Source organism: Canis lupus, chromosome 1, assembly GCF_048164855.1.
Source record: "Canis lupus baileyi chromosome 1, mCanLup2.hap1, whole genome shotgun sequence".
Classification (NCBI taxonomy): Eukaryota; Metazoa; Chordata; class Mammalia; order Carnivora; family Canidae; genus Canis; species Canis lupus.
In genome coordinates, this window is record NC_132838.1 from 27879388 (window position 1) to 27907170 (window position 27783).

Genomic DNA, 27783 nt, shown 5'->3' on the forward strand with positions numbered 1-27783 from the left:
CCAAGTGCTAACACCTGAAAATCAGCACAACAGGCCCCTCCCCCAGAAGACCAGCTAGACGGACAAGTTCCAGGGGAAGTCAAGGGACTTAAAGTATACGGAATCAGAAGATACTCCCCCGTGGGTTTTTTTTTTTTTTTTTTCTGTTGTTTTGTTTTGTTTTGCTTTTTGATTTGTTTGCTTCCCCCACCCTTTTTTTCCCTTTCTTTCTTTTTCTTTCTCTTTTTCTTCTTTTTTTTTCTCTTTCTCTTTTCTTTCCTTCTTTCTCTCCTCTCTTTTTCTCCTTTTCCCAATACAACTTGCTTTTTGGCCACTCTGCACTGAGCAAAATGACTAGAAGGAAAACCTCACCTCAAAAGAAAGAATCAGAAACAGTCCTCTCTCCCACAGAGTTACAAAATCTGGATTACAATTCAATGTCAGAAATCCAATTCAGAAGCACTATTATACACCTACTGGTGGCTCTAGAAAAAAGCATAAAGGACTCAAGAGACTTCATGACTGCAGAATTTAGAGCTAATCAGGCAGAAATTAAAAATCAATTGAATGAGATGCAATCCAAACTAGAAGTCCTAATGACGAGGGTTAACGAGGTAGAAGAACGAGTGAGTGACAGAGAAGACAAGTTGATGGCAAAGAGGGAAACTGAGGAAAAAAGACACAAACAATTAAAAGACCATGAAGATAGATTAAGGGAAATAAACAACAGCCTGAGGAAGAAAAACCTACGTTTAATTGGTGTTCCTGAGGGCACCAAAAGGGCCAGAGGGCCAGAATATGTATTTGAACAAATTCTAGCTGAAAACTTTCCTAATCTGGGAAGGGAAACAGGCATTCAGATCCAGGAAATAGAGAGATCCCCCCCCTAAAATCAATAAAAACCGTTCAACACCTCGACATTTAATAGTGAAGCTTGCAAATTCCAAAGATAAAGAGAAGGTCCTTAAAGCAGCAAGAGACAAGAAATCCCTGACTTTTATGGGGAGGAGTATTAGGGTAACAGCAGACCTCTCCACAGAGACCTGGCAGGCCAGAAAGGGCTGGCAGGATATATTCAGGGTCCTAAATGAGAAAAACATGCAACCAAGAATACTTTATCCAGCAAGGCTTCTCCTTCAGAATGGAAGGAGAGATAAAGAGCTTCCAAGACAGGCAGGAACTGAAAGAATATGTGACCTCCAAACCAGCTCTGCAAGAAATTTTAAGGGGGACTCTTAAAATTCCCCTTTAAGAAGAAGTTCAGTGGAACAATCCACAAAAACAAGGACTGAATAGATATCATGATGACACTAAACTCATATCTGTCAATAGTAACTCTGAACGTGAACGGGCTTAATGACCCCATCAAAAGGCGCAGGGTTTCAGACTGGATAAAAAAGCAGGACCCATCTATTTGCTGTCTACAAGGGACTCATTTTAGACAGAAGGACCCCTACAGCCTGAAAATAAAAGGTTGGAGAACCATTTACCATTCAAATGGTCATCAAAAGAAAGCAGGGGTAGCCATCCTTATATCAGATAAACTAAAATTTACCCCGAAGACTGTAGTGAGAGATGAAGAGGGACACTATCTCATACTTAAAGGATCTATCCAACAAGAGGACTTAACATTCCTCAATATATATGCCCCGAATGTGGGAGCTGCCAAATATATAAATCAGTTAATAACCAAAGTGAAGAAATACTTAGATAACAATACACTTATACTTGGTGACTTCAATCTAGCTCTTTCTATACTCGATAGGTCTTCTAAGAACAACATCTCCAAAGAAACAAGAGCTTTAAATGATACACTGGACCAGATGGATTTCACAGATATCTACAGAACTTTACATCCAAACTCAACTGAATACACATTCTTCTCAAGTGCACATGGAACTTTCTCCAGAATAGACCACGTACTGGGTCACAAATCGGGTCTGAACCGATACCAAAAGATTGGGATCGTCCCCTGCATATTCTCAGACCATAATGCCTTGAAATTAGAACTAAATCACAACAAGAAGTTTGGAAGGACCTCAAACACGTGGAGGTTAAGGACCATCCTGCTAAAAGATGAAAGGGTCAACCAGGAAATTAAGGAAGAATTAAAAAGATTCATGGAAACTAATGAGAATGAAGATACAACCGTTCAAAATCTTTGGGATGCAGCAAAAGCAGTCCTAAGGGGGAAATACATTGCAATACAAGCATCCATTCAAAAACTGGAAAGAACTCAAATACAAAAGCTAACCTTACACATAAAGGAGCTAGAGAAAAAACAGCAGATAGATCCTACACCCAGGAGAAGACGAGAGTTAATAAAGATTCGAGCAGAACTCAACGAAATCGAGACCAGAAAAACTGTGGAAGGGATCACCAGAACCAGGAGTTGATTCTTTGAAAGAATTAATAAGATAGATAAACCATTAGCCAGCCTTATTAAAAAGAAGAGAGAGAAGACTCAAATTAATAAAATCATGAATGAGAAAGGAGAGATCACTACCAACACCAAGGAAATACAAACGATTTTAAAAACATATTATGAACAGCTATACGCCAATAAATTAGGCAATCTAGAAGAAATGGACGCATTCCTGGAAAGCCACAAACTACCAAAACTGGAACAGGAAGAAGTAGAAAACCTGAACAGGCCAATAACCAGGGAGGAAATTGAAGCAGTCATCAAAAACCTCCCAAGACACAAGAGTCCAGGGCCAGATGGCTTCCCTTGGGAATTCTATCAAACGTTTAAAGAAGAAACCATACCTATTCTACTAAAGCTGTTTGGAAAGATAGAAAGAGATGGAGTACTTCCAAATTCGTTCTATGAGGCCAGCATCACCTTAATTCCAAAACCAGACAAAGACCCAACCAAAAAGGAGAATCACAGACCAATATCCCTGATGAACATGGATGCAAAAATTCTCAACAAGATACTGGCCAATAGGATCCAATAGTACATTAAGAAAATTATTCACCATGACCAAGTAGGATTTATCCCTGGGACACAAGGCTGGTTCAACACCCGTAAAACAATCAATGTGATTCATCATATCAGCAAGAGAAAAACCAAGAACCATATGATCCTCTCATTAGATGCAGAGAAAGCATTTGACAAAATACAGCATCCATTCCTGATCAAAACTCTTCAGAGTGTAGGGATAGAGGGAACATTCCTCAACATCTTAAAAGCCATCTATGAAAAGCCCACAGCAAATATCATTCTCAATGGGGAAGCACTGGGAGCCTTTTCCCTAAGATCAGGAACAAGACAGGGATGTCCACTCTCACCACTACTATTCAACATAGTACTGGAAGTCCCAGCCTCAGCAATCAGACAACAAAAAGACATTAAAGGCATTCAAATTGGCAAAGAAGAAGTCAAACTCTCCCTCTTCGCCGATGACATGATACTCTACATAGAAAACCCAAAATACTCCACCCCAAGATTGCTAGAACTCATACAGCAATTTGGTAGCGTGGCAGGATACAAAATCAATGCCCAGAAATCAGTGGCATTTCTATACACTAACAATGAGACTGAAGAAAGAGAAATTAAGGAGTCAATCCCATTTACAATTGCACCCAAAAGCATAAGATACCTAGGCATAAACCTAACCAAAGAGGTAAAGGATCTATACCCTAAAAACCATAGAACACTTCTGAAAGAAATTGAGGAAGACACAAAGAGATGGAAAAATATTCCATGCTCATGGATTGGCAGAATTAATATTGTGAAAATGTCAATGTTACCCAGGGCAATATACACGTTTAATGCAATCCCTATCAAAATACCATGGACTTTCTTCAGAGAGTTAGAACAAATTATTTTAAGATTTGTGTGGAATCAGAAAAGACCCCGAATAGCCAGGGGAATTTTAAAAAAGAAAACCATATCTGGGGGCATCACAATGCCAGATTTCAGGTTGTACTACAAAGCTGTGGTCATCAAGACAGTGTGGTACTGGCACAAAAACAGACACATAGATCAATGGAACAGAATAGAGAATCCAGAAGTGGACCCTCAACTTTATGGTCAACTAATATTCGATAAAGGAGGAAAAACTATCCATTGGAAGAAAGACAGTCTCTTCAATAAATGGTGCTGGGAAAACTGGACATCCACATGCAGAAGAATGAAACTAGACCACTCTCTTTCACCATATACAAAGATAAACTCAAAATGGATGAAAGATCTAAATGTGAGACAAGATTCCATCAAAATCCTAGAGGAGAACACAGGCAACACCCTTTTTGAACTCGGCCACAGTAACTTCTTGCAAGATACATCCACGAAGGCAAAAGAAACAAAAGCAAAAATGAACTATTGGGACTTCATCAAGATAAGAAGCTTTTGCACAGCAAAGGATACAGTCAACAAAACTAAAAGACAACCTACAGAATGGGAGAAGATATTTGCAAATGACGTGTCAGATAAAGGGCTAGTTTCCAAGATCTATAAAGAACTTATTAAACTCAACACCAAAGAAACAAACAATCCAATCACGAAATGGGCAAAAGACATGAACAGAAATCTCACAGAGGAAGACATAGACATGGCCAACATGCACATGAGAAAATGCTCTGCATCACTGGCCATCAGGGAAATACAAATCAAAACCACAATGAGATACCACCTCACACCAGTGAGAATGGGGAACATTAACAAGGCAGGAAACCACAAATGTTGGAGAGGATGTGGAGAAAAGGGAACCCTCTTGCACTGTTGGTGGGAATGTGAACTGGTGCAGCCACTCTGGAAAACTGTGTGGAGGTTCCTCAAAGAGTTAAAAATAGACCTGCCCTACGACCCAGCAATTGCACTGCTGGGGATTTACCCCAAAGATACAGATGCAATGAAACTCAGGGACACCTGCACCCCGATGTTTCTAGCAGCAACATCCACAATAGCCAAACTGTGGAAGGAGCCTCGGTGTCCATCGAAAGATGAATGGATAAAGAAGATGTGGTTTATGTATACAGTGGAATATTACTCAGCCATTAGAAATGACAAATACCATTTGCTTCAACGTGGATGGAACTGGAGGGTATTATGCTGAGTGAAATAAGTCAATCGGAGAAGGACAAACATTATATGTTCTCATTCATTTGGGGAATATAAATAATAGTGAAAGGGAATATAAGGGAAGGGAGAAGAAATGTGTGGGAAATATCAGAAAGGGAGACAGAATGTAAAGACTCCTAACTCTGGGAAATGAACTAGGGGTGGTAGAAGGGGAGGAGGGCGGGGGGTGGGAGTGAATGGGTGACGGGCACTGGGGGTTATTCTGTATGTTGGTAAATTGAACACCAATAAAAAATAAATTTAAAAAAAACAAAGGAGGGAGTGATCAACAATGTTAAAACTATGTTTTATTTGCTAATGAGTTGAGAAAAATGATAACTTCCCTATTGAACTTAGCAACATGTCATCATTGTGAGCTTGGCAAGAACAATTTTGGTGGAATGATAAAGGCAGGAGCCATTTGCAATGGGTTCAAAAGAGAATGGGAGGGAAAGAACTAGAGTAGGATCTAGACCACTCTATAGAGTAGTTTTGTTTTTTTGCTTTTAAGTTTTTTCCCAATTTGATTGATAAATAATTGATATACTGGAGACAAACAATTGAAATTGTTTTTCTTTTTTTTTTAAGATTTATTTATTTATTTTAGAGAGGAAGAGAGAGAGAGAGCAAAGAAACGGAGGGAGGGGCAGAGGAAGAGAGAATTCTAAAGCAGACTCCCTGCTGAGCTCAAAGCCCTACTCCACTAGGGGCTCAATACAAGGACCCTGAGATCATCACCTAAGCTAAAATCAGGTCAACCAGCCAACTGACTAAGCCACCCAGAAGTCCTGAGAGGAATTTTTCTATTAAGATAAACTGAGAAAATGAGGCAGGAGTTGGACAAGGATGCAAGATTGAGAGAGATTATTTAACATGTGAGAAGTTATTGCATGCTTACATGCTCATGGCAGTGATCTAGAAGAACAGAGAAAAAATATAAAGGGATACAGGAGAGAAAGGGAACAATAGCAAGGCAATAGTTTTTAATAGATAAAGGACAGCAGGATCTGATGCACGAGTGGGAAGTTTGGTCCTAGTGTAGACAGTACAGTAAAAGGCAGTACAGTACAGTACAGTAAAAGGCAGGATGAGAATTGGGAACGGAAATGTTACCGAGAATGTGACCTCCTCCTACTGAGGGAACATGGCAGGTGGATAGTTGATCTTAACCAGACCTCCTATAAATATGTTAATGAATTTTACCATTAGATGGAGACACACACACACACATGCACACACACATACAGAAAGGGAGCTGCCAGATGTCAAGGTGGTCAATTAAGACAGCCTAGAATTATATAACAACGCACACTATTACTTCAACATCAAGGCAGAATAAAGGCATTGGTATCTCGGCCTATTTTCTGCCATTTACCCTTCTGAGAAAAGAACATTGAAGCTATAATTCAGCAGAACTTATAATGAATCCAAGAAAGAAACAAGAATCAGGTCAAAATGGCTTATTGTAAAGAAGCCTGGGACTTAACAGAGTTATGCAGCATGGCAGGCTGGGAAGCAGACTGTATTCTGTACCACAAACATTGTTCAGAAAACAATTGTTGATCTGAAAACAAAATGCATTCTAATGAAGGAGAAAGAGATATATTTTAAAAAGCTGAGTCTGACAGATTTGGGCTCCTCCTCCTGAAAGAAATGCCACATGTGTACCTAGTTCTTGCCCATAGTCTTCAAATTATCAGTGATGTTTGATGCTGGGTGAGCTGTTATTCAAGTGAGTTTGCTCTGACAATTCAACCCTTCTACTCTGAAGGCAGGTAGGTGGGCAGATTATATTGTGGGAATGTGGTGGGTACAATATCTTCTTTATTTTTTTTCTTTTGGGTTTCTTGGGTAAACTTTGATTTCTCCAGTATTAGTCATTCTGTTTATTCCTCTTGGTCCTTCTCTTGATGACTAATTTTGGGAAATTGTTCTTGGTTACTTGGCAACAAGCTAGTAACCAACGGCTCATGCCTCTCAGGGGCAGAGTCTGAAATTTCCTATATAATCAAGGGCCTTCACAAGGAGGACTGGTACCCAAATTGAACTTCTCACAGTAATGGGCACCCTCAAAATCTCTAGATGTGAATAACCGGCATTTTCCAGGTTGTTCTTAAATAATTGACACCCAATCTCAAACTTTATACCCCAAGCCAGAATGTTTATTTTTCTCATACAAGATGATTGTCATACTCACTTTATACAAAGCAAGAAGAATCAGGGTCTTCCTGCCACAAGCCTCACTATATGTTCAGCTGCTCCCAGATCAAGCATGCCTCCCAAGTGGGTGCTAGAGACCAGAATCCTCTGAACTTCCACCATGAATAGCCTCTGGTGTTTGCCTAAATCTCTGTGGCAATGGTCTGATGATCCTTGGCTGTCCTTTCCTATTTTTCCATGAAGGGCTAGACTGATTAATGAAGGAGATTGGCATGGTTTCCAAAGCTACTGCATAAGTCTGTTCTCCCAATGAGAATGTCCCCCAAACCAGCATATTGTCAGGGGGAGGTGTGTGTATGTGCGTGTGTTTCTGTGTCTTGCCCACATACATACACATGCACTGAATGGCAGGGTTTACTTCTGGGTGGAAGCCCTACATGGAACACATGGGCTAATTTTGTCAACAAAAAGGCTAAGGCTTTATTTTGGTTTGCTTTGTCTACTCCTGGATCCTTAAACTCTGTGTAATAGATCACTCCCTTTCTTTACCTACCACATCTCTGTGGTATTTTTCCCCCTTGGGCTAAAGACAGCAGCCAATTACTTAAGTGTGGGGTGAGGGATGATAGATGGGAAGACAGCCACTAACATAACCATTCCAGAGAAGGCCTTCCAATAAATGAAGGCCTCCCACTCCTACTTGGAGACTGCCAATGCTAAGTGTAGGACCCCCTCCTGGAGCTTGCAAATGGGAACAGCTGCTATCTCTACTGCAGTCTTCTTTCCATTTTCCAGAAATCAGTAAAAAACACTACTCCACTCATTGCCTGTTGTGGTTGTTTTTCCCTCTGTTTCTTATGTATAATACATATATTCACCCAAACTTTTGAACCAAAAACCCAGCCCTTTATTTTAAAGAATCTGGGTATGAAATAACAAGCTACTATGAACCCTGCCTTTCGTATTTGTATAAGATGTTAAAATAGGACACTTTTACCCTCAATTTCGCTACAGCTTCAAAGGGTTGAGTAGAGGGTAATAGGTGGTAAATGCTCCCACGTTCCCAAGTGAGGTATTGCACCTCCTATGCAGGGCTTGCAAAGCTGGTGAACAAAAGCTGTTTCCGTGAGCCTCCCATCCTAACATCCACCAAAGAGTATTAGAGGTGGAGATTGAAGAGGGAGTTTCTTTGAAAAAATGCTGGCAGAATAAGACTTTTTCCCTTCCCAACCCTACTTCTGGGTCATTGTACTGCTCTCCTCCCACCTATCTCTGACCAGCATTGGTCCTTTGTTAAATGGTCAGGTACAGATTCTCATTTGCTGGCTGGACAAAAAAGATGGAAATATATTTGTATACTGCTACTGATATGAAAACACAGCGTTCTGGATTTTTTTGACCAATAAGTATTTTTTAGAGTTGTAGCTGTAAAGGATATCTGGGTGACATTTAAACTAATTACTTACACAGACACATCTTTTTTTAAAATTTTTTTTAATTTTTATTTATTTATGATAGTCACAGAGAGAGAGAGAGGCAGAGACATAGGCAAAGGGAGAAGCAGGCTCCATGCACCGGGGGCCCGACGTGGGATTCGATCCCGGGTCTCCAGGATTGCGCCCTGGGCCAAAGGCAGGTGCTAAACCGCTGTGCCTCCCAGGGATCCCCGAGACACATCTTTTTATTCTGATGGTAGTGGCACCACTGATCTTGAGTATTCATTTATACTTTGGGAGAAATGATTTTAGGTTTTAGGTTGATTTTAGGTTGATTTTTTTAATACATTTATTTTTTATTGGTGTTCAATTTACCAACATACAGAATAATACCCAGTGCTCATCCCGTCAAGTGCCCGCCCCCCAGTGCCCGTCACCCATTCACCCCTACCCCCCGCCCTCCTCCCCTTCCACCACCCCTAGTTCATTTCCCAGAGTTAGGAGTCTTTATGTTCTGTCTCCCTTTCTGATATTTCCCACACATTTCTTCTCCCTTCCCTTATATTCCCTTTCACTATTATTTATATTCCCCAAATGAATGATTTTTATAATTCCTCATGTCTGCACAATTGCTTTTAAAGGTGTACATAAAGCTTCCAATGTTAATATTTATTTTGATGCATTTAAAAAAAGGGGGGGGGGGAGGGAGAGGGCAGCCTCTTTTTTACCGAAGTTGGTGACAATGGTTTCAGAGACACACTTGGAAAGCTTGATGGGTGTTTCTGAATTTAGGAATCAATTTGAGCCATTCTTATGAAACAAAGCTAAAAGGCTAAGCTGAAGCCACTTATGGAGATGGGAAAAGAAAGTGGGCTATGTTGGGCAGGTGGTACACTTAAGGATGCTTGGGTGTACTGTGGACCAAGTGGATAGTAGGGTCTGATCCTGGATGCATCTGGAAGGAGCCCTACACAGAACTACCGAGTGAAGTAATTCCATCAGTATCAGGTCAAGAGGATACACTGGCTCTGGTGGTAAAGGTAGGGGTTGTCACAACACATCAGTTAGAGATTGCATCACCCATGTCAGGGGACTGTGCAATGTGTGGTCTCATAGGGGCCTCTGAAGACCCCACAGAAACACTAAGATGAAAAGGCCAACTTGGAAAATGGAACATCCATAACTCATCATCCTAAGTTAGAGACCCAAATTGGTTGGTGGAAAGGAGAAAGAAGCTCAAGGAAATTGACCATGTCCCTCTTTCTCACTGCAGGCTTCCAGCCCAAAGACAGCCTGGGCTGGCTAAGGAGGAAGCATTTACTCGATAAAGTTTGGAATTTTTATAGCACATGGAACTAGATATATTGATGATTGAAATAAAGCTGTTACTATTAGAAGTAATAGTAACTGGAAGGTCTTTATTATTTTCTGAAAGTTATTATCAGATTCTTGAGGCCTGCCTCAGATTTTATCTAACAGGCAGAGAAGAAATCCCTTTATAGGACAGGTTGGTAAGAGAAATGAGGAGAAAGAATAAAATAGTTTTTTCTGCTTGCACCCCACAGAAATTACATTTCCATTCTTCTCACTTAGATCCAACTTTCAAATGTATCTTTTGAGGAAAAATGAAACTGGAATCAGAGGGAGCAGTTTAGATGAATAGAAACAGCTCATATGTCATCAAAATGTCTAAGTGTGAAAACATTCATTCGTTATTAATTCATTAAAACTAAATGGATCACCTGCTGTCCGCCATGACCTGAGCTAGGCACGTAGGATACAGATGTGAATAAGAACGAGCCTGCACAGTTCTTAGTCTAGTGAGTCAGATGTGTAAACAAATTATGGCACAATGTGACGTCATACTGCAGACATAGATGCGTAATTGTATGGAAGCCTCTTCATATCTCATTCTGCTCATTTGCCACTAATCCTAAATGTAGAATTTCTTAGCAGAGAAATCGGGAGGACACAACGGAATCCCAGACCATAGAAAGGTTGAATTGGATGGGCCTAAAGAGGTTTTGCCCACTTCATGACTTTGCTGAAAGCCAGAGCTCCTTGCTAGGGAACAAGTTTTGTGACAGCTATTATGCAAATTAAACCAAGCTTTCCATGATTAGAGTATTGTGGGAATTGGCACAATGATGTATCTTTTTTCTTCCACATATTAAAAAAAAAATCTTAAAAAAGCTAGAGGAGAAAATGGAAAGATTTTAAAAGCTTGTGGCATTTAGCCCTCATCAAAAACAAGAATTAAAAGTGAGAATAATAATAATCGTTAGCATTTCAGTCTTCAAATCTTTTTCCCTCAGGATTCTGAAATGAACAAGGTACAAGGATTACAATGTTTTTTTGAAGGTCATAAGGATAATTTTTTCCATTATTATTCTGTCACATTAAATAATATTCACTCCTCAGAGATATATTTTGGCCATCCAGCTATTTACAGATTACATTAAATTGGAAAACCATTGGATTGACATATTTGGATTTCTCTGTACAATCATTTGAACAATTTTTTTCTTTGGATGGAGAGAACAGAAAACTACATTTAGCCTTTTATTTACTTATTATTTTTTTTTTAATGTTCAGCCTTTCTCTCTTTGAAACTAATTTACTTGAAGTTTAGGACTTTTCCCCCCCCAAGCAATAGAGCAGCTTTGTGCAAAAAGATGATCAACTATTTTTTTAAAGATTTTATTTATTTATTCATGGAGACAGAGAGATAGAGAGGCAAAGACACAGGCAGAGGGAGAAGCAGACTCCTCGCAGGGAGCCTGATGTGGGACTAGATCCCGGGATCCTGGGATCATTACCTGAGACAAAGGCAGATGCTCAACCACTGAGCCACCAGGCGTCCCAAGACAGTCAACTTTTACATTGTCCATATAGCTGCCATACAGCTTGAGGGAAGGCCCTATCTTTTCCCTTCCCATCCTACCCTCCGAATGTTTCAATAACTACCCTTTCAAAAATGAATTTAAATTATTAGTAGTGGTTATGAACGTGGTCTACAGTACCTATGTATGAGAAAGGTTGTATTATTTATTCTAAATTAAATACACCAGTTATGTTTTGGGGATGGCTTTAAGGATCTGAAGACTCACATGGGACCCTCAAACTAGAAAAGGTATCTAGTCTTCACAACATCATTGCCATGGCTAAGACACCCAGCTGCCATATTTCCCTCCATTAGAATTGAGACCAGCATATCAAGGAAAGTTTGATCAGTAGGTGAATGAATGCTTGAAGGCTATTTAAAGTCAGCAGGAGACTCTATAACTTCAACGTCCAAGGCCCTGATTCTTAGCTGTTGGTATCTGAAGGGGGCAATACATAGGACCCCCTTTTCTCCCCACTTGAGTTCAGGACCAACTGGGAGATGCAGGAATTGTGCAAAAGGAGATCAAATACCACTTCAGATATGGATAAAGCTCCATCAGAGAGTGGCCAAATGGTTTGCTTATACTAAACTCCAGAGCTTGGCTAGTTCACCCACCTAGCTAGACAGGCTTACTCACATAGCCAAGGCTGCTCTGGGCAGTTGTAGTCCTCTTCCATCAGAGGCAGAGTCTGGAAACCAGACAGCAAGGCAGAGCAGAAAAAAAATTGAGAAGAGTTGGGATGTGCAGGCTCATCTTTCTCCCATCTCATTCACCAAAACAGTTGTTTCTCCTCCCCTGGGAAGACTGGGAGGTATTGTGGGAGAGAGACCAGGTGCTTGACTTCCATGGAGGTCTCTCCACAAGGGAGGAAACATTAAGAAAGGAAATAAGTGCACTTCCCTTGACATCAGTATTTCAGTTCCTCTATCAGTTATGAGCCACAACATAAGGGATGTCTAATGTCTCCTTGGGGCATAAATGCCCACCCATTGCAAACCCCAACTACTTGTTCCTCCTCAGGCTCTGGAAGCAACACTTCTGCATCCTCCTCTGGCCAGCCCTGGCTTTCCACCCACAGTAGCTACCTCCCTCCGTGGACCATTTTCCCAGAACAAAAGGGTTGGTGGGGAAGAGAAAGGAGAACTCTAAGTGCCTCCTACCATCTGTTTGCCATATAAGTATCACTGAAGCTATGGGGCCCACAAGAGAATCTAGTTTCTTAGGATGAAGGAAGGGAAAAATAATTATCCTCCTTCACTTTTCCTGTGAATTAAGATGCAAGAAATTGACCTAAAAATTTATTCTTGTCACCTTTTAAAAATTGCATTTGCTATATAAATAATAGGCATTTTGGGCAGTTTGGTTTAAAATCCAGCACTGATAAGAGGGATGAAAGATAGCAAAGTTTAACTCTTCCTCCCTCTCAGGCACCATTGAGGATTTAGCACTAGGACCCATTAATTGTATGTTGACAGAAAGAAATCTTTTTTAGAAGGATGGGGCTCTGGCTGGTTTCAAAATTGTCAATTCTGAATGTTTCCCCTTCAAAGTGGGCCTTCTGGTGGTCAAGGCAGCTGCTTGCAGAAAGATATGCATGAGTCAATATGTCACTCAAAACAGATGGAAGGCCAGCATCAAAAAAGAACTACAAATAAAGTATGGACAGGTTTTCTCCCTGGACATGGATAAAGAAACTGGGTGACCTGTTTTTGCCACCATCTTGTCACCTCAAAGCAGAGCCAGATGTATGTAGTTAAAATAATAAAAGGAGAGATGCTGGCTTCTTATTTATTTATTTATTTATTTATTTATTTATTTATTTATTTATTTATTATAGTCACAGAGAGAGAGAGAGAGAGAGAGAGAGAGAGAGAGGCAGAACCACAACACAGGCAGAGGGAGAAGCAGGCTCCATGCAGGGAGCCCGACATGGGATTCGATCCCGGGTCTCCAGGATCGCGCCCTGGGCCAAAGGCAGGCGCCAACCGCTGAGCCACCCAGGGATCCCGTGAGATGCTGGCTTCTTAATAACATCTTTGAACATATAAATCAAACCAATCCTACCCTACCTTTGAAATTTTGAGCTACATGAAACCGTGAAATATATTATTTGAGCTAATAAGTAGAAAGAGAGAAAAAACTTTAAAGGAGTAGTAACATCTCTTTCCACTATGAATTTGGTTGTTTATATTAATTCCTGTCACTAGACCGACTTTCAAGAAATAGAGTACAAGGCAGTTATGTTTTGGTAAGAGGGAAGAGAAAGAAAAATGTAGAGAAAGGAAAAGGAGGAGGGGAAGAACCATGGACTTTCTTCAGAGAGTTAGAACAAATTATTTTAAGATTTGTGTGGAATCAGAAAAGACCCCGAATAGCCAGGGGAATTTAAAAAGGAAAACCATAGCTGGGGGCATCACAATGCCAGATTTCAGGTTGTACTACAAAGCTGTGGTCATCAAGACAGTGTGGTACTGGCACAAAAACAGACACATAGATCAATGGAACAGAATAGAGAATCCAGGAGTGGACCCTGAACTTTATGGTCAACTAATACTCGATAAAGGAGGAAAGACTATCCACTGGAAGAAAGACAGTCTCTCCAGTAAATGGTGCTGGGAAAATTGGACATCCACATGCAGAAGAATGAAACTAGACCACTCTCTTGCACCATACACAAAGATAAACTCAAAATGGATGAAAGATCTAAATGTGAGTCAAGATTCCATCAAAATCCTAGAGGAGAACACAGGCAACACCCTTTTTGAACTCGGCCACAGTAACTTCTTGCAAGATACATCCAGGAAGGTAAAAGAAACAAAAGCAAAAATGAACTATTGGGACTTCATCAAGATAAGAAGCTTTTGCACAGCAAAGGATACAGTCAACAAAACTAAAAGACAACCTACAGAATGGGAGAAGATATTTGCAAATGACGTGTCAGATAAAGGGCTAGTTTCCAAGATCTATAAAGAACTTCTTAGACTCAACACCATAGAAACAAACAATCCAATCACGAAATGGGCAAAAGACATGAAGAGAAATCTCACAGAGGAAGACATAGACATGGCCAACATGCACATGAGAAAATGCTCTGCATCACTGGCCATCAGGGAAATACAAATCAAAACCACAATGAGATACCACCTCACACCAGTGAGAATGGGGAACATTAACAAGGCAGGAAACCACAAATGTTGGAGAGGATGTGGAGAAAAGGGAACCCTCTTGCACTGTTGGTGGGAATGTGAACTGGTGCAGCCACTCTGGAAAACTGTGTGGAGGTTCCTCAAAGAGTTAAAAATAGACCTGCCCTACGACCCAGCAATTGCACTGCTGGGGATTTACCCCAAAGATACAGATGCAATGAAACGCAGGGACACCTGCACCCCGATGTTTCTAGCAGCAACATCCACAATAGCCAAACTGTGGAAGGAGCCTCGGTGTCCATCGAAAGATGAATGGATAGAGGAGATGTGGTTTATGTATACAATGGAATATTACTCAGCCATTAGAAATGACAAATACCCACCATTTGCTTCAACGTGGATGGAGCTGGAGGGTATTATGCTGAGTGAAATAAGTTAATCGGAGAAGGACAAACATTATATGTTCTCATTCATTTGGGGAATATAAATAATAGTGAAAGGGAATATAAGGGAAGGGAGAAGAAATGTGTGGGAAATATCAGAAAGGGAGACAGAACATAAAGACTCCTAACTCTGGGAAATGAACTAGGGGTGGTGGAAGGGGAGGAGGGCGGGGGGGTGGGGGTGAATGAGTGATGGGCACTGAGGGGGGCACTTGACGGGATGAGCACTGGGTGTTATTCTGTATGTTGGCAAATTGAACATCAATAAAAATAAATTTATTATTAAAAAAAGGAGGAGGGGAAGAAAGAAAAGATGGAAGTAATTTTCATAGCAAGCCTTCTGAAATCCATATAATATTAGACATCAGTATTTAAATTTTTTGGAATTTAAATTCATTAGCCACAGAAGTATATTTGAGAAGATTAAAAAGCAGTTTGGCTTCTCTAAACTCACAGAACTTCCTTGGAGGGATGGGGGGGCAGTGGGATTAACAGACAAGACATTATTTTATATTTTACTAAAGTCGTACTGGCTTCTTAATAAGCAATAATGGGAAAAGAATACAATATAAGTGAAAGCCTAGGAACTGATTTTTAGAGTTTCATGAAGTTCACTGAACGTGCACACACACACAGGGAATATTAAGTACAACTCAACAAACAATGAAGTTTACTCCATAAACCTTGTCTTGGTTATGAACATTCTTTAATGCTATACTTGGCTATTATTCATAAAATGTTCCATGTTGATAAATCTCATGATAAAACTAGAGACTTTTGTCAGGAATTATATTTTTGTCCAATCTACAGCTGAAATGTGATGAGGCAGCTGGTTTAGCACTTAGTAATAAAATAAAACTCGTTCTCCCAATTCTGATCCAGAAGAGATTTAGCTACTGATAAATCTGGAGCTTTTCACAGCTTCAATTTAAAAGTTTCTCAACAACGACCAAACCTAGCATCTCTCCCTTCACGCTTGCTGAAACACTAGAAAGAAACAATTCTCACTGTCACAGTAATTCAGAACTTCTTTAATGAAACAAAAATATATGGAGCTCTTGAAAGCTCCATATATCCAAGGGATGTAAGCACAGCTCCCTGCCCCTGACTCTCCCTGGAGTGGAATCTTTACATATAAAACACAGGGATTGACTACTTCATATATTCTGAAAGTACGTTTTCTAGTTTGTCTTTCTACTGCAATTTTTCACCTAGAGTAAAGTTGGCTTTTGGGAGAGGAATGAAAAAGGACTCCACACTGCTCAAAGGAGAGTTATATAAGAGCTGACTTTGAAGTCTTAAATAGTTCAATAGGAAATAGGCACTACGTTCTCAGGAAAACCTCTAATCAGCAAAATTTTGGCCACAGTGAAGATTTGGAAAACATAAGTTTATGTCCTGTGACCTCATTTCATCTACCCTTGATCAAAATAGTAGAGTGGAAATAAGGAAAACAGCCCCTGGTAGCAGGGAGCTGGCCTGGTGCTTACCAATGAGATAGATCTTGGTTTTGCTAGCCCTCACAGCTGGGACTTCCAGCTGTTTTGTCCCTTTCCTTGAACAGTTTCACAGAACATCAACACCAGGCAAGGCCAACTGGGATGGTGATGGATCAGGAGAAAAACAAGTTTGCTCTGTACTCATGCCTAAGCACAGAGAAAAACTAACATCCTCCAAACCATAAAAATGACCAAACATCCCCCTAGCCTGACCAGTAAAAGTGGCTGCTGCTTCTTTACCAGGTACAGTCAGCCTCGTTCTGTTCTGTCTTTCAAGGGAAGAGTCACTAAGATACCACTTCCGGATGCAATTGTGCCCCCCCTTCATATACTGAAGCTCAAGCCCCTAGCACCTCAGAATGTAACCTTGTTTGGAAATAAGGTTGCAGGGCAGCCCGGGTGGCTCAGTGGTTTAGCGCCTGCCTTCAGCCCAGGGCCTGATCCTGGAGACCCGGGATCGAGACCCATGTCGGGCTCCCTGCAGGGAGCCTGCTTCTCCCTTTGCCTGTGTCTCTGCCTCTCTCTCTCTGTCTCTCAAGAATAAATAAATAAAATCTTAAAAAAAAAAAAAAAAGGAAATAAGGTTGCAGCATGTGGAAGTAAGTTGAAATGGGGTCACGCTGAGCCCCTAATCCAGTATGACTGGTGTCCTTGTAGGAGGAGAAGTTTGGACACATGCACGTAAGGGAGAACATCACGTGAAGATCCGTATTATGTTGTCACAAGACAAGGAACTGTCTAGACTCCAGGAAAGAACTCTGAACAGAGCCTTCCCTAGAGCCCTTGGAGGGAGCCTAGCCCTACTGACACCTTAATCTTGGACTTTTTAGATTCCTGGACTCTGAGACAATACATTTTGTTTGTTTGTTTGTTTAAGACACCCAGTCTGTAGGACTTTGTTATGGCAGCGCTAAGAAACTAATGAATATCTAATTATAGAATAACCTACCTTTTCCTCCCCCAGAATCAAATCCAGAGTGAAACTTCACTTCCTTGAATTAGCCTCAAAATCACCTAACACAAGTCTGGATCCTCTAAGTTTGTTTTGTTTTGTTTTGTGTTATTTACATCCCTTTACCACAGTTCCCCACCAAGTGTGCTCTCTCCTGCAACCAACAAAACACAGCTTGTTTAACTGCAAGTGAGTTCTGGTGGCCTTCGACTGAGGGGCATTGACACACCTCAGGAAACTTTTCAAAGTGTGGGTAATTCCTGCTTGTTCCAATTGCTTGAGTTTCTTCTTCAGGGAATTCTAGAATTCATATTGTGAATGTCTATTTTCTACAACCTTCTCTGTATTATAAAAAGGCTCCTACACATTATTAGTTGGATTTTACCTGGTATCAAGTCTGCTCTTTAATGCTTTAAATGTGGACTTTAATAATTTCTTCATTTTTAAGCTCATTTAAAATGTTTCACTCTTTTTCCGCTTTCATTATCTTAGCATACTTTTTCTAAAAATTTCAGATTTTTCCCTCCTTATAACTTTCTGTCTGAAATTTTCAGTAAGATTCAAAATGACATGGCCTATATCAAATAGGACCAGATTATAAGTTTCTTGATGGTAGAGCTTTAACAGTTTTCTTCAACCCCATAGTCTGAGCATCTAGGTGCTTGATATACATTTACTGAATGAATGAATGAATGAACTAGTGAATGAACTAATTAAGTCACACCCACCCAGACTTAAGTTCCCTGCCATCCTCTTTGGAAGATTAATCACTGGTTACTATTATCTGTATTAGAAACTGATGAGTTACTCCACAAGTTTGCCATTTGGTAGCACCAACACAGGTAATGAAAACCACAGAATGCTTAAGCTCAAAATAAGTACAATCCGCTAAAAAGAAAATTTTCCTAAATCAAAGCAAATATTTGCTGTGTAAACTTGTTCATGATTTAAAAAATCATGACAGGCATTAACAGCAGATAATTCCATTTAAATTAGTACTTGAGCCCTGAAACAAAGCCGCTTAGAGAAGTTGCCTTTAATTTTGGTGAAGTGACTCTGAAGAAGTCAGCATTTATGGAATTGTTGACCTGTGTTCATTACAAAGTATTTTTAACTACTGTTAGTGGAAAATATATGTTGGACAATAAAATCAAGTCCATTGGGACGATCAGGCAAGTAGCTATTTACAAACAATAATTACATAAGACCAATGATCTACATGATTTACGGGATTTTCTATTCTCGCTGATAAAGCAAATCCAACCAAAGTGTTACTTTAGAAATCTTGGGAATTTAAAGTTTATAGAATATTCCTTTCCTCCAAGTCTAAATTTAATCTTTGAAGTTTACAGAGAAATCATTAAGTAATAAAACAACAGAGCCTCTATATAAACAAAAGCAAAAATCCTCTTTGAAAAAGTCGCGAAAAGCTACTTGTTGCTTCAGCACCAGAATTTTCTGTGAGTCCTTTGTAGTGCATTGCTCAGGCTTTTCCGAGCCAATACTGCCACCTATTGGTGAGGGTACTGCGGTAGGTTACAAAATGTAATTTTGGTTGATAAATGGTGAAGGCTTTGTTTTTACTTTTGGTTTGGTTTGTTTTTTGAATTTAATTCAATCTCGTATAGAAAGGGAAGGGAACCTTTTCTTTCTCAAATAATTTCACAATTTGGTTTAGTGACTAAGGACTCTGGATGTGTTATTTCCCACCTGCGTGAACAAGGCAAGTTACTTGAAGCTCCCTGGGTTTTTCTCATCCATAAAGTGGACATACTTAGCACAGTGCCTGGCACTTACTTGTGCTCAATGAACATTTGCTATTATCATTACTTATTTCTTAAGGCAAACCCGACTGAAAGCTTCTTGATTGCTTTCTAGGAATACTCCTGATTTCTAAGATATTTCTTATTTGTTTGTTCTTCTGTTTCAATAGCTCCACAATAGCGGAACATAATAGAAAGTCTCAAATGTTAGTGAAGTTTTTATTTTCGTTTCTTAAAATTACTCAAGCCCTTAAAATATACCTAATTGAGAGACATTACAGGTTACAGCCTCTTTTTTTGGGGGAAGCAGTAGTTTAATTTTGACTCTTCACTTTTTTTTCTATAAACTCAATTTATTATGGTGACAAAACTTGAAAAAGATAACTATAAACAAATAAAAAATGAGTCATGCTTTTGGAAATGCAGCATAGACTTACTAAAGACAACTAGAATATGGATATTATTACAGAAGGCAAGCAGTCAATCATTCACTACTGTCTCAGATGGGAAATTTACTGCAGGCCACTGTGACATTCCCACATTGCTTCTTTTCTGCCATCAGGTATCTTGTCCCCTTTTTTCTGCTTTAAGATTTGTTCTATAGGCTCATGCTCTTTCCAATGTAAATTTGTCTCTCTTTTCTCAGCTCCTGCCAAATCTCCTCTTCATTGATTACCCTGAGAAAAGGCCCCAAAGAGCAGACCCCTGAAGAGTTCTCCTCAGAAGGTCACAGGAGGAGTGTTGGGGATGCTTCCTTGCTAATTTCTGTGACCCAGTCATATACATACTTCTAAAATCACAGCTAACACATATTGCAGTTTAATAACTCATATTTCTCCTCATCAGAGACTTGGAAAAACTGCTGCCAGATATTTGTGCCTTCGTCCTGTTAGGATCCAATGCTCTGGTCATTTGACTCTCCTATTGTCTCCTTTACTGACTCTTTTTTTTTTTTTTAATGGTTTTATTTATTTATTCATGAGAGACACACAGAGAGAGGCAGAGACACAGGCAAAGGGAGAAGCAGGCTCCCTGTGGGGAGCCCGATGTGGGACTTGACCCTGGGACTCCAGGATCACACCCTGAGCCAAAGGTGGATGCCCAACCACTGAGCTACCTGGGCGTCCCTCCTTTTCTGACTTTTACTGTTGTTAAATCTGAATGGTCAATTTTTTTTATATCAAGACTTTGACACAAATTTCAGGAAATTCCTGCAATCCATCTAGATCTGGTGTTTGCATTACCACACACCCTCCTGTCCTGCCCATAGCAGTTTGGACCCATCTTCATAAATGACACTACCTTTCAACTCATGGCTCAGACCCCAAATCCTAGAGACATTTTTAATTTCTCTTTTCTCTCATACCTAAAATTTAGTCCATAGGTAGCTTGTCAGCTCTATCTTCAAAATGCATCTGACTTATTAAAATCACCTCCACTGCTAACACCCTGGGCCAAACCAGTAGTCCCTGGACTACTGAAATGTCTTTGAATGGATCTTTTAAGAGCGTAAACCAAGTCATGCCTCTTCTTTGTTCTAACTCTTCAGTGTCCTACCATATTTTCTAGGGTACAATCAAAACTCTTTACCATGGCCTCCTGCTGTACAGAAATTGGCCAGTGATGACCTCACACATTCCCTTCCAGACTCCTGCCACAGGGCTTGGGCCCCACCCGCTGTGTAGCTCATCCTGAACATTCCAGCACACTCCCACATGAGGGCCTTTGTGCTTGCTGTTTTAGCCACCCGGCATATTCTCCATCAGATGTTAACAATGATGTGCTCCCTCACATTGTTCAGACCCCTGCTTCAATATAATTTACACAGGTAGACCTCCCTAAACATACCAACTAAAGCAACCACCCCCTCCTCTTCCTCATCCCTGTGCCACTGCTGTCTCTCCTGGAACCTGCTCTGTGTTAATTCGGAGCACAGACCACTCCTTGGTATTATACAGTTATTTGTAGGTAATGTGTCTCCAACCTTAGATGCACACTTCTGCAAGGCAGGGTCTTTTTCTCTTGTTCACTGCTGTAGCCTCAGTGTCTACCACACAGGAAACATTTTTATTTTATTTTTTAAAAGACTTTATTTATTTATCCACGAGAGACACAAGATGCAGAGAAAGAGGCAGAGACAGAAGCAGAGGGAGAAGCAGGCTCCATGCAGGGAGCCCGACATGGGACTCGATTCCAGGTCTCCAGGATCACGACCTGGGCTGAAGGCAGGTGCTAAACCACTGAGCCACCTGGGCTGCCCAAGGAAGCATTTTTAAAAGTATGTTAAATTCAGGAGCACCTGGGTGGCTCAGTTGGTTAAGCATCTGCCTTCAGCTCGGGTCATGATCTCAGGGTACTGGGACGGAGCCCCACATTAGGCTCTCTGCTTAGCAGAGAGTCTACTTCTCCTTCTCCCTCTGCCTCTGCCTCTTACTTGTGCTTGCTTTCTCTCTCTCTCTCTCTCAAATAAATAAAATGTGTTAATTGTGTTATGTTTTAAAAATGTGTTAAATTCATGTGAGAATTATTGAGTAAATGAAACTTCAGGGTCTCTGTTCACTATTTCTCAGACATCACTTGATTATTACATAATGAAATAATTACCACTCAGAGAACCTACCAAGTGACAGGTCCTACACTAAGCCCTTAATGCATACTCTGATTTAATCCTCACAGTAATGTTACAAGAAATCGATGTGTTTTCCTCAATTGCCTGATAACCTTGTTTTTCTATTAATTTTCATAAATTAAGAAAACTATTGGTCATTTGATAGATGGAATAGATTTTCTCAGACATGGTGTAGATAATGGTTCTAAGACAATCCTTTCCCCCTGATCTAAGCTTATCTGTCCGCTTAAGATGGGTTCTTTTGGGGATGTGTCAGTAATCTCTAGTGATGAGATAGAAGAGAGACGTAGGGGATCACTATACAACCTTGCCATCCGAATATGTTAGCATGAAAGCAAGATTCAGGTTGAATTATGCTATGCAAATAGCTTTTAGCAAGCTGGCACAATAATAGTCATGCAATCTGTTTTTAAGAGCTCTGTGACTACCTTGCATGATAGATTCACGGGAGGTGATGCTATTCTGGCAGCAGGATTTAGCTGATCTGGTCAGGTCGGATGATTTTGGGAATTGGTGTGACCAGGTCTTATTTGGAGCCCTAGAATAAGAGTTTTAAAGGGTATACAGGCTGTTGTCGTGCTCCTCTGATTCTTGTATTCCAGTTTATGGGGGAGCGGAGCAAACGTTCCTGTGCAAATAGGTCTAAGCAAATCACCTAACTTGAACACCATTCATCTCAACAATACAAAATTAATTCTAAGGACTCTTCTGCTGATGAACAATCCTTACAGGGCAGATGGAAATAGTTGAAGCCCAGAGCAGTAGGCTCTGGAGTGAAGTCTGTTGATTAGAGTTTTTCAAATGCTAACTAAATACTTCTGGAATGCTTATTCTTTTTATTTATTTATTTATTTTATTATTTATTTATTTTGGGGGGAGTGCTTATTCTTGATTAGAGAAGATGCACTTCAAATGTCAAGTAACCCATCCTCAAGCATTCACACTTTGTTCCAATATCACACTTTCCAAGATGAAGTATTGAAAAGGAAACGACCAATGATGGAGCAGTCTTAGTGGGATGGCCAGCTCCAAGGCCGCGCAGGTGCGTGGACAAGTTGAGCAGAGGGCTGGAAGCACTTTCATGATGCTTCACGGACAGCGAGTAGGCAAGATGAAGCCCTCAGTGACCAAAGGGAGACGTCTCTGAAGTGGAGGCTGTACTGCATCCAGTTTTGGGTGGAGTTGTCTTTACCTTTATTCCCACAGAGCCCTTGGTAGAGTTGAAAGTTCACATAGGCTTTCATCCACATCTCTCAGCCCCCACGTGTGAGCTCTCTGAAACAGGTGCCCACTTTTCTTCAAAAGCTGTTTTGGGGTTGTGAAATTAAATGAAGACCAACCAAACTAGAAAAGCAAACGCTATTTATTCAGAGCTTCATGGGAGTCAGCCACCAGCACATGTGTTTTGGTGGAGACTCAAGGCAGAGGAGTGGGAAAACTTTGTGTTAAAAAGAGACAGAGAGAAATCTTAAAATGTGCCCTGAATAGGGTTGGTTGGACTGGGGAAACTGTAAGCAGGCTAACTAGAAGGGGAGCATTCTATATGATTGGTTGGGGGCACAAATTTGGCTCTCTCTGCTTGACCCTAAATTGGAAATGGAACAAAAATTAGTGAAGTGGTCAATTATTATTCAAGTCCTAGCCATTTTGAGCTAATTGGTTTAGAAATTATTATTCCACTTCCTGGATTGTTACTAAACATAGCAGTCTAACTTCCTCCAAGTCTGACTTCTAGCAGGCTGGCTACCTGGGCTGGTTACTGTAGATAAGGAGATTGGTTTTCTGGGCAGATTGTTGCAAGTTGCTGATGATAATTCTATATTTAAATATGATCTGGCCATTGTCTATTTGTATATTCAGTATGTACTGGTAGTGGGCGAGTGGATTAAGGAGACTACCCACTGTAGGTTTCTTTTATGACCTTGGCTGTTCCTAAGCCTGTTTCTAGAGGCTAGGAGCTGTGGGTTTCCTCAGGGTACTGTTAGGAAAAACAGCCCCAGTCTCTGTGAATGGCCCCTCTTACAGCTTACATCTATTTTGCTCCTGGCTTCTTTTGACTAAGTGCCTCAACAAATTAGCCCATCTGGGTTCTATCTTGCAGGAATTCTTCAAAATTTGTTTCATTGATGGTATCTTTCCTTTTTTTTTTTTTTTTTTAAGATTTTGTTTATTTATTCGTGAGAGACAGAGAGAGAGAGAGGGAGGGAGAGAGAGAATGACAGATACACAGGCAGAAGGAGAAGCAGGCTCCATGTAGGGAGCCCGATGCGGACTCCATCTAGGGTCTCCAGGATCCCACCCTGGGCTGAAGGCGGCGCTAAACCACTGAGCCACCTGGGCTGCCCAATGGTATCTTTCCTTATTCACCACATTTTTATATTCTGTCTGCTGTTTTGATGGCATTTTGGTAGGGAGAGGAGCTAAATATTCTGGCCTTGGGAGGATCTATACCAGAATAAAAAGAAGAAACACTACTTTCCCACCCCCACTGCTACTTTTTTGGAAGAGAGTCAAGGCTCAGATTTCTAGGGGATCTGATCTTCTGCACTGATCCCCAGCAGTAACAAACACAAAACTACTCTTGAGCTTCTTTATTTTCTAAGAATTCTGCTGAAGAAAACCCTATCCTATTTTGTTTGGAAGATTAAATCTATTGAAGAATTAAGTTGAAATTGTCAAGGATATGGGCCTAGAGGGTGGGGCTGGCAGTGTGGAGGAAGAGATGATAATAATTAATGAAAAAATGAAGTTATTCTGTATATCTTAAGCAAATGAAATCAATGAACATAACCTCTGAGTTTTATTTACAGTAACGAGGGACTCAACATCATTAGAATATAATGATTTGTCATTAAAGTATTATACTTGTTCCTTTCATAGAAAGGAAAATTTTTTTTTTATAGTTTCAACATTGATTTGCTCTAATATTTTTTTTTCCTAAAGAAATAGTTACTAGATTGGACATTCATAGGACACTGTAGACATTATGTCATTTTTGATAAATTTTCATTTTGAGGAGCCACATTCTCCACTGCTGACCAATTTTGGCAAAATTACACATATTCTGTAATATTAAAAGGAGGTTTTCAGAAATATATCCAGGAAATTATCTCTCAAAATTTTTCTGTATTAGGCAATCAAATATATCAAATCAATACATTGTATGCCTTAAATTTACATAATGTTTTATGTCAAACATAACTGAATTAAATCTATTTTGCTGTATTTTTACTAGGACTTAAAATAGATTTTGGGAAAAAATTTACATGTTGCTGTCCATCAAGATCACCTTCCTTACTATGATCAGTATTCTATTTTATTTATTTATTTATTTATTTATTTATTTATTTATTTATTTATTTATTTATTTATGAGAGACACAGACACAGGCAGAGGGAGAAGCAGGCTCCATGCAGGGCACTGGATACCAGGTCTCTAGGATCACGCTCTGGGCTGAAGGCGGCACTGAACCGCTGGGCCACCCGGGCTGCCCCAGTATTCTGTTTAAATTCGAAATGTTTACACAGTTACGTGATTCTGCAAATTACTTCCGTAATCTGACACTGAAAAAAACATGATGTTCTTTTGACGTAGTGACATTTTCTTTTAATACTAGTGCCTTTATAAATTCAAAATAGGAAAATAATTGATTTTGAAATTAAGTTTTGGGTCATAGCTGGGACAAACCTTGTGATTTAGAGTTGAGATAAATCTTAATATTTCTAGTGTTTTCTATGTTGAGAAGTTGGTGTTAATATCAATGTACTCTGTCCTTTATTTAATACCAATTATATGTTTTTCATAAACACATTTTTTTCTTCAAAGACTTTCCTAGTGTCTTTGATGATTTCGAAGGCTTTGTTAACCTAAATTCTGTTTCCTGCCCTTTTTCTTATAACATTAATTTCACTTAAAATATCATGTCAGATTAATATGGCTAAAATGAATTTAATAACATTTATTTTTTAAAGGTATACTTTTTGCTTGTATTCTAGAATTTATTAATGCATCAATAATTTCTAAAAGATTATTGCATACTGTCATTATCTGAGTTTTTGTGTTGACTTTCCAGTTCTGGTTCAAGTAAAGTTTTTAAATGTATGTCAATACACTATATTGTTTCATTGTGGTCTATTAATACTTTTTTAAGATCTATTGAAAGCTGTTTTTTCCATTCACACTTTCCAGCGCTATATGACATATATATTATATGATGTATATATAACTATGTATAAGGAAAGAGATCTGGTTGCTTACTCTGCAGAGATCTGGTTGCTTACTCTGCAGCCTTCAATCATGTTTTCTTTTTTAAGATTTTATTTATTTATTCATGAGAGACACACACAGAGAGAGGCAGAGACACAGGCAGAGGGAGAAGCAGGCTCCACACAGGGAGCCCGATGTGGGACTCGATCCTGGCACTCCAGGATTACGCCCTGGGCCAAAGGCAGGCGCCAAACTGCTGAGCCACCCAGGGATCCCCTAGAATCATGTTTGACCTTTGGCCAACACTGTTGTTTACATCTGGAGCAGTGGATCATACTGAATCAGCTTATCAGGCTGGTTTGCACTAACAGCAAGATTGATAAGGTTTGCCTATTTTTATTGTTGGAGTTTTGATTTTCAGTTACTATGGCTGGTTGAATAGCAAGATGTACCTATGTGTTCACCATCCCATGAAAGCCTCAGACCCTGGGGCTCGAATGTGCTTTCATGGGCATAAATAATCTACTCACGACACTGTAGCTCTCCACCAGGGAGATCGCACATCGGATGTGGCCTCAGATGAGGAAAGACTCAAGAGCCCTTCCTGGCCTACCTGCATTCCACCAGTGCATCTTTTCTCTGCCATTTTTGCTCTGTATTTATTGCTGTAATAAATCTTAGCCACAAGTACAACCCTTTATTGCATCTTGTGTTTCTAGTGAATCAACAAATTTGAGGCAATTATAGGAATACCAAAACATCATGTTATTAATCATATTATCTACGAGACGCAATTCCCTAAATATTCAAATATAGAAAATTTTATACTTTAGGAGTTCACAAATCCAAACATAATTATCTGGATTAACTCCTTCATACATTAGTGGTTTTATCTAAAACAATTAAGCAATATTTAGCATGTATTGCCCATATTCAAAATTATTTTATTCATCACATCTACTATAATTCTACTTGCTTGGTTTTGCATTTCATCTTTTGAGCCACATGTAGCAATATTCGACCTTAATCTTTATTTTCTGTGTAAATGTTCCGCTGTACTGTTAGTAAATTTGTTATGGTTTCTGCCAAAGGAATAAAATTCCCAGTATCACACTCAAGAGATTTCTCGGATAATCCTCTGTGCTGGACTTTTTTTTTTTTTTTTGCCAAAATCTGCATTATGTGTATGTACATGGCAATAGCCAAATATTGTTCCTCATACTCTCTGCAGCCTTCATGTGTTTTCAAATCAAATTTTAATTTAAAATACATACCACTATTATTGAAGGCTTATGAAAACTAATTGTTGAATGGATTTTCCACACTGCATAACAAATTACCACACACTGAGTGGCTTAAAACAATACTCATTTATTAGCTCAGTTCTGTAGGCAGGCATTCAATTATGGCACACCTGGCTTGTCTGCTCTGGTTGTCCTTCAGGTATTTATCTTGCCAAACTGAAACTTCATGCCCATTAAGTACTAACTCCCCATTTCCCCCTTCTAATAATTTATCAATTTTAAATAATGTTAAATAATTCTAATTAATTCTTATTTTTATGAAATTTCTATGGCAACAAAAACCAATGTCTATAATTAGCATATCATATGC